The following is a 13,596-nucleotide window of genomic DNA, read 5'->3' as shown; positions in this document are numbered from 1 at the left end:
CTGTTTGAAGCTAGACAGGCGGCAGGGTCCGCCAAATATGAACAAAGTAAAACAGTATGATATTGAGTTGTCCTTTATAGTGATGGCTAAGGTCTTTTGATGTGGGGTTGTAAGAGGTACTTATCCCTTAGTCAGTGTATTACCTGCAGAAGATGAGCATCAGATCTCCGCCTGTGTGGAGAAGCAGCACGTACAGGGCATTGTACTGCTATAAACCAGACAAGCAGCAGGATGTAATTTCACCTAAAATAAGTCCCATCTAAAAAATGTACATCCATTTAAGTGTTGAACATTTTTGGCGCTTTACGTTGCCGTCAAGTACGGTTGAGGGAATGTAGTGCCAAAGGAAAGGGCTGTTTGATGGCAACTTAAAGCGCCAAGAATGTTCAAAACATTTAAACATTTTGGCTGCTGAGGAGGAGGAGAGAGGAGGATAAGAGATGAGCAGGGAAACACTGAGTGAAGAACAAAAAGCCCCAAAATCTATCTTTAAAAAAAAGCTGTTTAGCTGCTCCTGACTGAACCCTCATTTATGCTGCCATTATGTAAGTGGAGGTCACAAGGCAGGTGTTGTCAATTTAAGTTGATTTGAGATTTATAGGTCACAGGTGTGTAAGTTACACGCAGGATTCTTAAAACCTGCTTAGGGGTGGCTTTGTATGCTCGGCATCTTTTATGAATCGAACACAAGCACACCATCAGAAATGATCTTCAGACAAAGTTCAAGTATATATCTAAGAACGCTTTTATAAATGAGGCCCGTGGAGCTTTAGACTGTTATAGCAGCATATTAATACCCATGGCTTTGGAGAGAGATGCTGAGTCCAGGTGGAGGTCCGCATGCTTCCTTAAGTATTCAGTATTCCTTCATACTGTGTATTTTGTGTGTGTGTGTTAGTGTGTGTGTGTGTGTGTGTGTGTGTTAAAGTCAGACAGATAATGCTGCGAGCTAATTGACTGAAGCTGGTAGATGGCGATAGGCCGAAAGAAGAAAGACACCTTCTGAATTATGTAAAGAAGAAAGGGAGGGAGGAAAGAACGGGGAAATTAAGGGGGCGCATTATGAACAATGAACTAAAAAAAAAAAAAAAAAAATTGAAGGAGTGAAAGAGACACAGAGATGTCTCTGAATTTATGCGTGTCAGGTTCCTCAGAGTAAACCTCCTTTCGCGCCTTCCATCCATCTCTCTTCATGTCTCCTGTCTCTTCCTCTATCCATCTATCTGAGGAATATTCCCAGTCTAGTCCTGAATGTTCTCTCTATCTCCTTCAGCCTGATTCAATATGAATGAGTTCCTGTGTCTCTTAAGCGGGGCGGGACGAGGGGTTGGAGTGGGGGTTTGCTCCTCGATGAAGTCATGAAGCTAAATCTGGAGCACTCAGCAAGTCCGACCCTGTGCACACTCGTGTGTGGTGAGAGTCTGCACGTGGGCTTGAATTGATGAAGTCATAGGTCTATATCTGGAGCACTCTGTTTGTATGTGTGTGTGATGGTGAATGAGTGGGTGTGTCTGTGCCCCCCACCCCCCACTTTTCCATCCATCCCCTCTTTCTGTCTGTAATGCTCTTGCGCTATTTCTACTCTTTGTCTCCAGTGCTCTTTCTGCCTCCCTCTTGTGCCATTGGCTGCACAGCTTTGCTTCTTCTTCTTTGTTTGTCCCGTCGTTGCACTTTAGCCGGGTGTAAGCCTTCCCCTTTTTTTTCCCAGCTTCAGTGAGACAAAGATAGCAGCAGCCGAGGAAGAGGAGAAGATAGTCAAGCAGGTGGGGAAAAAAAAGAGTGGCGGTGCTTTTGAGAGAGAGAGTGGGATATAAACAGAGCGATGGAGAGCCAGTGAGGGAGGAAGAGGCTGCGCATGCTTCCCTGCTCGCACTGATTAGGACACGGCAGGACTTTGCAGGAGACTCTTCGGACCGGGCGAGCGGAGCAAAGGAAGCTGACCGTAGAGGAAGATAGGGAGAGAAAAGGTGTAGCAGAGGGTAGAGGAGGAGGAGGAGGAAGAGGGGGAGAGGGAGACGCAGGGGGGAAGGGAAAGAAAGAGGGAGAGAAGAAGGGGGAAAGGAGCCCCAGAGGATTAAAAGAAAAAAAAGAAGAAGAAACAGAGAGGCAGACGGGAAAAGATTTTCCCCCGGGTACCACGGAGAAGGGCTGTAGCAATGTCACCGTGGCGGAGGAGCTAACAAGGCAAGGAAGTAGTCGTCTTTAACGGGGCGAGCATGTCTGCCTGTGTGAGTATCTGTTATTTATTCACTCCTCCATCCATCCATCCATCCATCCCTCTCCTTACAGTCATCCATTACTGCCTCTCTTCCTCTCCCTCTCTCCTGTTTTGATTCCTAACTGCTCTGTTTGTGTAGAGGACACAGCTCCCAGACCTACTTTCATTCATTAGCTCTCGCTTTATTTTTGCACTCATTTACTTCTCAGCCTCCTGCTGTGTGTTTGACTTCAAGCTGTGTACTTTCTGTCTCTCCCTCTCTCCCTCGTCCCTCTCTCTCTCTGGCTAGCTGTCAGGTGTAGTGATGTGGGCTGGCAGCAGCAGCAGAAGCAGGTTTGCAGCCAGAGTCACACACACAGACATGAGCGAGACGTTCAGGGAGCCAGATAGGAATGCAAAAAGAAAAAAAACATAAGAGTCAGAGAAAGAAATAGAGATGAAGTAAGCAAAGGGAGGATTGAGAAAGACGGGATTAAAGAGTCTGGATGTGCTGCGGGGATTTTTCAAAGTGTGTGTCACGGCCGTTTGAAACTGTTTGATATTGCACTTGGTTTTATGAGTGTGTGTGTTTGTGTGTGTGTATCTGCAGAGCCGAAACGTATTACTATTTTTGACATCATGCACTGCATTCTGAATTTGTTTAAGTGAGGATACATACCTGGGTGAAGGAATGTGTGTGTGCACATGATAAATGCCTTCACAGAGGAGGAGGAGGAGGAGAGAGGAGGATGAGGAATGAGCAGGGAAACACTAAGCGAAGAACAAAAAAGCCGGAGTGAGATGATTTACAACATGAGGGGGGTAGTTCCTGCTTGTTTTCTTGTCCTTGGCGTGTGACACTTATTAGGATTGAGACAAGCTGAGGGTTTGTGCCGCCTTTAACAGTTCAGCCCTAATGTCTGTGTGTGTTTCCTGCTATTAAAGTGAACTATAGGTACACACACTCGTTACATGTTCATTCATATTCATTAGCGGGCAGCAATGCTTGCTTATTCCCTCTGGCCACGCTCATTTCCCCCCGATGTTGACCTTCTTCGGACAGCTGTGGCATGTAGAGACGGAGGGAGGAGAGAAGAGAACACGAAAGACAAGAAGAAAGGAAGAGAAGAAGACAAGAGAAAAGAAGACAAGAGATAAGAAGAGAAGAAGAAAGCAGAGGACACACGCAAGCCTCCAGTATTATTAATATTTTAACACTGAATACACTCAAGCGATCGCCTCCATTTATGTCGATGAGTTTGTATGTGCATGTTTGGGCTGTTGCCGTCACCCTTCCAGGGACTATTTGCTGATGTCAAGGCCCCTCGTAGCCTTAATTAACATGCAAGACCCCTCTGACGGCCCTCAGGGACCGAGCCCCAACACCTCGACCCACTCGATAGAGCGCCACAGTGATTGATGGCCTCTCCTCCTTCGGTTTGAGCCCTGTACCAACCTCTCTCTTTCCCCTGCAAGTCATCGCTCCTCCACGTCAGCACCTTCCATCTTCACACAATCCATCACACACACACACTCATGTCCAGGATATGTCCACCCAGCCTCCCAGAAACCCTCATTCTCTGAAGGGTCATTACGGCGGGAGCTGACCAGCCAAGAGTCATATGTCACACACACACACACACACACACACACACACACACACACACAGAGAGAGTTACAAACAAAGACACTCACTCAACATTTTGTCCTCACCTCTCCCTCTCCGCCTCTCTCTCTCTTACATTAGCATTGTTAGGCACACCTGCTGTAATCCCTGTCTTTCTGACGGATTACTCCTCCTGTTCCTCCTATAGATCCCCTCCCTTGCCCCACCAGCCAATAAATCTCCTCCCGATAAAACCCTCACTGGTGCCGGGCCGTGGCAGGTGATGCTGATATTCACCGATCATACAGGGATGAACGCAGCAGGACGCTGGCGCAGGCAGTGTCTGCCTGTAGCCCGTCCATCTATTCAGACTACAGATGACTACAGTAGTGGCCACAGGTAGTTTGAGCTGAATATATTTGAATACCCGACATGTTTGGAAGCGCTTAATGTAGGTTTTTGATTATGTTTTCAGTGGTGCAGTTCTTGATGTCCCCAGCAGAATAAATGTATTAGGTGGTAAATTAATCTCACCTAAGTTATTTCAGAATCAATATCACACTTTATTCAAATCATTCAACTCCTCCGATTCAAATGAGTTCAACCTGATGACCTGATAACATGTCAATCAAATGTAATAGTTTGGAACAGCTTTAGCAAGAGACCAGCTAAATTAACCCATATCTTGATCGCGCAAAATGCCAATTTCTACATAATGTTGCTTTAAGTCATACAGACACGTTTTGGTTTCATTTGCGCAGGTTTTTAAGTTATCCATCTTTAAAATGTATGCCTCTGTCATTCGACAACATGTCCTTCCAGAAACAGCTTCACAGTTCTGCTTTTGATATTCAACTTAATTGTCAACTCGTTACACTGAAATGGACGGATTCAAAGGTCTGGACCCAGACTATAACTGGTTTTCTGAGTAAGCCACAGAACACATAGTACAGTCACCAGGAAAAAGGTTTTAATGGAAATTACTCGCAGCAGAAATCTCAGAGGTGAATAGCTCAAATCAAACCACAAAAGACTCGAGAAGGATTTTTTTTCTTCAATTATTTGTTTGGAAAATTGAAAAGGAAGCCTGCTACAATCTGCAAAAGCCCAAATTAACGTCTCTGAATAGCTTCTTTTTCTGACCAACAGTCCAAAACACAAAAATGATCCAGTTACTATCAGACAAAGACAGGCAGCTGCAACAAGGGAATGCTCATTTCCTGTCAATCAGCCATTCAATTAACTGACTTCTCATTTCATCTCTAGTTAGAAAAAAAAAAACTATCTTTTTGTTATTTGGTTGCACTGTGCCTTTACATTTTCAGCATATCCACTTCAAGTAGAATGAGAAAGAGACTGTGCAGTGTGTTTGTGTGAAGCATAATGATTTATGGCACATGCAGCTAATTAGGTTACATGCATACAGCATGATCCTAACTGCTCTGTGAGTAGAGCTCGGCAGAACTCGACACTCAGTCGACACCAAATCCCTGCGCTCTCCCACACACACTCTTTATCTCTCTCTCACTCACACACACACACACACACACACATACATTAGTAAGATACATGAATGGGGGAGTCTTGCAGAAGTGACATCTCACTGAAGCTTTGTCTCAGTCGGGAATATCGGCGCTTGTGTACAAAATCACACACACATGAACATGAACACGCAGCCACAGACACACACACACACACACACACACACACTCCGGAGCAGTGTGATGTATAAATGATCAAGAGCGGAGAGAACAGCAGGACATTATCTTTCTCCCTCTCTTGCCCACCCAGAATCCCTCTTTCTTCCCCTCATCCCTCATTCCTCACACACACACACACATACTCTGTCTTTCCATCTCTCCCACCCACCCACCCATCTCTGCTCTTAAATATGTAATGAAATACGACGACTGTTGACACATGGGTACTGCGTGTGCCTCCTCAGCTTGTTGCCCCTCCCTCTCTCGTTTGCCACACCGAACGCTTGGAATTGGGTCACAAAGCTGCACGAACATAAACTGGGATCGTACGTGTTTCTCCCCCTTTTTCAGCGAATCACTATTTTCACCATCGGCTTTGTGAATCTTTGCGTTTTTCTTAGAAATGATGCAGAGGCACTGAGGGTGAGGCACTGCTGCTGCTGCTGCTGCTGCTGCTGTGAACGACGACAACTGTCTGCTCAAATCACACAGGCAGCGCCGTTTGTTGGGTATACTGTTTAATACACAGCAGACAACAGTTTTATTTTTATTTCGACTTGATTTTGTCCTAGTTTTTCTCTGCCTTGGGCAATATTAGTGATTATGTGTGTGTGTTTCTGTCTGCCTGTGAGTGTGTGTGGTGTGGTACCAGTGATGCAAAGAGGGCCTCCTCCTCCTCCTCCTCCTCCTTCACTGTGCCCTCTGGCCCTGGGTGCTCATTTGGTTGCTCATCTTGGTGCTGTAAACAAGTTTACGGTGTAGAGAGGTAATTACGTACAGACATTCTACATTAGGCCTAATGGCTGTGGGCCATGACTAATTCACCAGGTTGCAGAGGGGTTTACCCTGCTCAGTTGTCACACAGGCTGTAGGTACTCTGGTGCCACTGTGGATGGTTTACTGGTGTTACTTTGCTGGAACCAAATAAACTCCAAAATCCTGCTCCATGGACTGTTTTTCTTTTCAGCCCCAAACCTTTTTTCTGAAGTTTTTTTACAAAATGACTTAATTGTGGGGGTTTTCCACTGGCACCGTTGGCCACGCCAAGTCAAACCGAGCCATGCTGATTTGCATTTTTATTACTAGTTTTACCAGTTGGTCCAAGGCATGCCCGCGATGGACCCTCGCCGGAGTAGGGCCGAGGAGCGCTCACCCCGCCTCCAAGCGGGCTGCGGTGACATCTTCAACCCTTTTCAACCAAGGCGGTTCAGGTGCTGGTTTGAGCCGGTACATACTCTGGAACCAGTTCTTTGCATTTTGACAGCCAAAGGAATGGCTTCGGGCTGGGAAAACTGAACAGCGCCATCGTTGTTCCTAGCACTGCTGGGAAATTGGAGACGTATACAGTGACTGAATGATGTGAATCTACAGCGGCTCTCATGCCTGTGGAGAAGCATACTGGTTGTTAAAAGGTTCACAGGTTGAACCAACTTCGAATCAGCACTAGCACCAGCCCATTATGGCCTGCATCGCTCCCTCAAACAGGGAGCGTTGTCAGACTCAACTTATGTCTGTTATTGCATGTATTTTAAAAGTCTCTGTGTGTTCAGCTCTCAGTAATTTTGTAGCTCCTTACTGAATCTCCGTGGTTTTGAGTTTCTCTCCAGTGTCCCTGTTCGCACTTTCAGATATCTGGTATGTTTTTCTGTTTCATCGTGTTCGTTTTCAGCTATTTCAGGAGTCATGTTAGGTTACTGATGGTGAAAACCCAACATTTGCTGATTTTGCTGCATCGTAATAAAGGTTTTTAAAAAACGAAGTAACAGAGGATTTTCATTGTGAAGAACTTATATATAAATTAAATAAAGATAAAAATTCAAGGTAACTCTCACTATAACTTCAGCGAAAGAGTCAGAGAGTGAGGAAGGTAGTCGATGAACATGACTAATACATCCCCTCATCTGTCAACAATCCAGCCAGTCACGTGGATAGACCTTCATCAGCAATGGTGGCTGCTTAACAATGAAGACAACAACCCCCATGATCGATGTTACTTGCATCTTTTGTTTTCATTGAGAGACCCACAGCAGCAGAAATTACACACTGTACATTTAAAGTGCTTGTTTTTGCCACTACTGGGCTCAGATTGTCATTTTAAGTGTCTGATAACATTATGGAAAGGACTGCTAAAGAGACAGACCTTTTTAGGCGGCTGTTGCTCAGGAGGTAGAGCCATTGTCCTCTAATCAGAGGGTCGGTGGTTCAATCCCCGAACCCTGCAGCCAAAAAGTTGAATTGTCTTTTGGCAAGATACCGCACCCCAATTTTCTCTTCCATCAGTGTGTGTGTATGAATGGTTATTGTTCCTGATAAGTAGGTGGAAGCTTGCAGGGTAGCCTTTGCCACAAGTGTGTGAATGCTGACTTGTGTTGTAAAGCATTTCAAGTGGTTGATAAGACTAGAAGAGCGCAATGTAACGTGATCACCAGAAACACCCAGCAGTGCTTCGACTCCACTTATCTCTGTCTTCAGATAAGTGAGATTGTTTGAATAAAACCTGAGAAAATGTTACTTTAGGTTAATCTTTGTTGTTTAACTTCATCAATTTTCCACCTATATTTGTTTATTGTGAGAGTGTTGTCAGAGCTCATAGTTCCTGTCTTTACTTTACAAATGAAACTGATTAGTTTGAATTACTGTTCTATTATGGGCTGTCATTATTGACAATGGCTAACTTTACTCTGATAAAATCCACAATCACAATTTTTCTTCAACTAATCAGAGAATGCGAGAGGCTGAAAAGTTAAACAAACACAAAACTCACACCCAAACATGAAATAAACAGAAATGTTAATGACAAAAATAAATGTTCACCAATATATTGTTGACTCTAGACTCTCAAATATAGATTACAGTATCGGCCGCCCAGTATCAGGCTCTAATTAACATGTTGGATATCTAAGCATACTATGGACACAACTGTAAATAGCAGATAGTGGAGACTTTACAGAGCCATCAATAGTGCAGTACTGTAAAACCAACCGAATATCTGTCAGCAGCTCCGTACTTTATTAATGGCTCTGTAAAGTGTGTACTTTGCTTCTTTTCTGGTTTAATCTGTGAGTTTTATTGGGCCTTTTATCACCATATTCTACATTCCATTGCAATAAACTGCAATTAACTTTAGTCACAAGCAGCATTGTTTTCTGCAAACACAATTATCAGCACTCAGGGGTCCAATTTATAAAATGCTCAGCAGTGTGTTGAGATGTTTATTAAGTTTGGACAAATGAAAATTTCGATTTTTCCATCAGACACATGTAGATAATGAGAATTAATCAAAAATAAAAACCCGACAGCAGAAATGTTTCCTACGCAGGAAGCTTTAGGGCGGATTTTTCGGGATTAACTGCTACTCATACTTTTCATGAATATGATTATAGCTGTCATATGTGTTTATTTTGCCTTTGCACTGATTATAGTCTTCAACTTAAACATATTGCCAAGTGCTTGGCTCTATTGGGGATGATTTCACGCTGCATCAACTTTTTAAAAACCTGCTTTTTACGGAAGAATCGTCAGAGGGAAACAGCTGCTAAATATAAACATACCTGTGAGGTGATTTGTTATTCTCTTTACAGTGTGATAAAAGGGCTTTCCTCTAAATCACCATCCAGCTGCTGTTGCTCTCACATGTCACACTTCAGCGTTGAATCTCGCTGTGAAACTGGATCAGATCCACATTCACTTTGGACTGAAGCCAAAGTCACAACCCTGTCAGCAATCATAGAGTTAGCAGTTCAGTTGCAATCAATAGCATATTTCCACACACACACACACACACACACACACACTGTACACACACACACCTGGCCACCCTGTCTCCTTTCTGCTGACAGGAGAGTCACCAGAACTTCCTCCTCAGACATTTCTAATCAGCACTTGGCTGTGCAGTTAGCGTATGTAAGTGCATTAGCATAGCGTCCGCCACCAACCAGACACTCTGTAAAGCTGTTTGATAATTGAAGTCTGTGTGAAGTGTGTGTGATGCCACGGTGCTCTGTGTGTCTGTGTGCGTGCGTGACAGATGGTTGGAGAGGACACGAGTCTCTACTGAGCGATACTGGGAGCTACAGAGCGGAGGAAAGCACAGCAGAGCAGGCGGGGGACTAGTTACATTTGTGTTGTTTTCACTGCCTCTTAAAAAGCCTCTTTTATCGCAGCGGTTGTGGACACTTTAGTTTTTATTACAGCCTTTTATCACCTGAAGATGCATAGTCAAGTTATTCTCTATATTTTATGGAAGTGCTTGAATCTAAATAATACAGTATTATCAGTGAAACTAGCGTTTTATCTACATAATTGAGTCGTACATTTCCAAATTGTGATGCTTATGGCAAAAAATAAGGAGGGAATGAACACTAGAAAACCCTTTCCTGGGCCTGTTTAGTTGTTAAGTGATGTTATTCTCTTATTTTTTATAGATAAAAGGCCAGAAGTAAATACTTGACATCATGTGCAGTAGGAGTGTCACTATCTGTATCAGTTTATTTCACAAAAAATATGTATTTGTTTTTGTGTTCAGGTTATTACTTGATTTAGTTGCATTATTGTCTGTGTACACACACATTCTACTCACAAAATATACAAAAAAGCATCATATTTTAGCATTGTACCTTAATTAATCAAATATTAAAGCATGATTTACATATGAAAATATGGTTAATGTTAATGGAAATGTAACCATTTTAACAGTTAAGAAAACAGAAAAGTCAATTGGGCCATATTGCATGACTTTTGGTGAATATAATAGATGGAGAGCCACATAAAAAGTGTCAATAAAGAAAAGAGCGAGAAAACTATAGACAAAAATCTTAAAACTGCAGTGCTGGGCAATACAGCTTTAAAATAATATTGTGATATATTAAGGTTATATTGCAATACACAATATATACTGTATATATATCTTGATATCTTCTTCAGAGCACGTCGTTAATGCTAAGACTGGCTAAATCAAATATCACCAAAATACCTCAATATTGATATATTGTAGGGATGACTACTTGGTCATTTTAAGTGCTATATCGTAGGACACTGGTTTCTTGAAAAAAAGAAACTGAAACAAGTCCAATTGCCTACGAATCGGTGAGATCAATGAGATTTTTGATAAGTAATCATCAGTCATCTGAATGTAATGACTAAGTGGGTAAAGTCAAGTATTCGTCTGAAGTTCAGAAAGTACATCACTTTATCTAATGCAGCCTTTAAAAGCAGGAAAAGACATCACTTCTGTCATATCACCGTATAACAACATCCAAAATGTAAGACGGTCTTATATCACGATAACAAGACGTTCTCACTCCCAGCGTGTCAAATTTGGCAGATTGGTCAGTGGCCTTATGCTTCAAACTATGACGCTCTACCTATCTACCCCTCTAGAGTTAGTTTTGCACATGAAAGGCTCTGCAGTCAAGATAGTCATAATAAATAATATGCAACATCCAGTAGGCTTTCAAAATAAAGGCTCAGTGGTCAAGTTAGCACTCATATCTAATATGCAATATCCAGTAGCTTTCAAAATAAAGCTTGCCAATAAAGAGTTATAGTTAATATATATGACATATTATATATTTTGGACCATTACTGACTTCAAACGGTCCCAGTTCGGTCTTCTGTGAGCTAATTGATGGCAGTTAGGAAACACTTTAGATATCTCAGTCTTGGTAATTTAAACACCATATTAAACACTTATCTAACGTAATATGGGGCTCCAAATTATGGTGACTCGTACAAAATATCAACACAATTAGTATTCGTAACAGTGGATTCTCCTTCCTCTTCATCTTTTCTCGCTCTCTACACTACTGCACCAGAGGGGCGCTTCAAGATGTGTTGCCGGAGGCGTAACTACAGCATCCAACTCAGAAGCATAGGACCACTGACCAGGCTGCTGTATTTGATGCATGGGGAGTTAAAATGGGTTGAAAATGATATATTTGAGACGGTCCCTAACTTCAGCCCACCAGTGCAGCTCATAGTGTGATCACAGTGTGACATGAGTGTGGAAAAATCCGGTTTTGGTTGCAGCTTTCTTGCATTTACACTAACAATCAATAGTCTCATTTCATGCAGAAAATCATTATGAAGGAGGCAACGACGCCAATTTCACGACCAACTTCAGCACCAGTGGTCCTCAGTGTTTTGCATTATAGATTTTCTTCTCACGTTTCTTCTTCTCACATTTGTCATCAGCATTTGTCAGCAGTGGATGATATTTCTACACTCTCTTATGTTTTATTCCACTTGAATGAATGGGAGAATAATTGCACATATAAGAAATCTAAACATATAACAGTTGCCTGCTGTAAAAGTGTGGGATCAAACTTAAAATATTACAAACTGAAACCGGGTTTAAGTATGCAAGGGTGGGATTTTCCTTCAACTGCACATATGCTAATGTTACTACGACACACTGCTGTGAGTGTAGTACTACTGATGGTGGGTGACTGATGTCAGAGCTGCAGACGTGCCGGTTCTGTGCGACCTTTTTAAAACCCGGTTCACCATACATCTGCAACTGTGACCTCATTTAATCTCCGAGTTGTACACATCCTCTCTAGCCGAGCCTGCCTCGGAGCCATCAGGATCAAAGAGAGATTGGTAGTAGTGAGTCAGTCATCCTTTATTCAGCTCTGGAAATATGTGGAGCGCAGAGAGAGAGAGAGAGAGAGACGAGTGGAGGGAGTCTTGCTTTAACTCATCTCTCTGCTTTGGTGCTTTTCATACCTTTCATCTCATACCTCTTTTTACCTGTCTTTTTCCTCTCCATCACTTCCTCCGCCATCCTGGCCCCCAGTGTGTCTCACACCTCGTTGCCGTTCCTCTCTACTACGCTCCCACCTTTTTATTTTGACTTTCTGGCCTCCTGCCTTTATCACTCCCCTCTCTCTGGATATTTTATCTATCCTGTCTCTTCACTTTCCTGCCAAGAACTCTCCCTGCATCTCCAAGGTGTGCGTGTCATTCATCTCCAGTTGCTGGTTCATTCGCTGCCTGTCTGTCTCTACCATGTGTCACCTTCTCCATTAACATTACTTTTGTCCTCTCTGGCACACTAAAATGTTGTTTATCTGTATCCACATTTACACTTTTAGGATGTTTTCATGAACATTTCTGTCTACACTAAAATGCCAAATCACTAGAAAAAATGACTGCATTTGTTCATTTTCCAAATTTTAAGCAAACATATAAGGTCATATTTAGTAGTCAAAAAATGTGCTCATCCTTTTTGATATATACCCAATTAAAAACAGTCCAAAAAGACAATACATTTAATGTTTTACTGTCAACTTAATTGATTTTTCTAAATACATGCTTAATCTGTATTTGATGCCAACACTATGTTGGGACAGGGGCAACAAAAGACTGTGAAAGTTGTGAAATGCGATGGGGCGAGGTGATGAAATACAGCTCAGGAACACTACGTAGAACTGGTAAACGCAATTGATTTGTAAAGGCTTGTATTCTGTTTTTATTTACATTTTACACGGCGAGCAACCCACCTGATTTGGAATCGGGTTGACATTCACATTTACCATGCAGTTAAGTTTCTTAAGGCTGATTTAAGTGTTTCAGACAAAACTTGTCACTTATGTAGACAGAAAACTACATGAATGTATTGTATCTCCCAGCAGAATTACACATCTGGCACCAGACCAATAAATAAATGGTGTTCTTTAAAATACTCCATGACTAATACATGCTACTGCCCTGTGTTTTGGACAGACACAGCACATCTACTCTGTCGAGTCTCAGCTGGTTCAATCTCCACCTTGCTTTTTTTCTTTTTTGTATTTCATTGCACATAAAAGAAAAACACATAATAGATCAGTAAAAAGAAACAAAATTACATACAGTATGCAATGATTGGAAAGTAAAAAAGACATAACTTAAGAGAGAAATGTGCAGAAAGAGCCAAAAATAAAAAAAGACTGTAAGGGCTTGACCTTTACTGTGTCAAACCACATTAACGCATTGCTTGTTATCACAAAGATGTTTTGTTTCTCATTCATCCCCCTCAATGTTTAGAGCAGCACGTGCATTTATCCCTCCTTAATAAACACATGAAAGTGAAACACTTTGACAAACATCAT

At 42.3% G+C, this 13,596-nt stretch overlaps 1 protein-coding gene across 1 annotated transcript in view; it reads left to right on the top strand.

Moving 5' to 3' along the window:
- LOC141013479 (amyloid beta precursor protein binding family B member 2-like) overlaps positions 1-13,596 on the top strand; it is a 37,418-nt gene that overhangs the window by 7,390 nt on the left and 16,432 nt on the right. The gene's annotated exons all lie outside the window — the stretch shown is intronic.

Source organism: Pagrus major, chromosome 18 (assembly GCF_040436345.1).
Source record: "Pagrus major chromosome 18, Pma_NU_1.0".
Taxonomy (NCBI): Eukaryota; Metazoa; Chordata; class Actinopteri; order Spariformes; family Sparidae; genus Pagrus; species Pagrus major.
The sequence above is the reverse complement of the archived record's forward strand: the minus strand, read 5'-3'. Positions and strand labels throughout refer to the sequence as shown.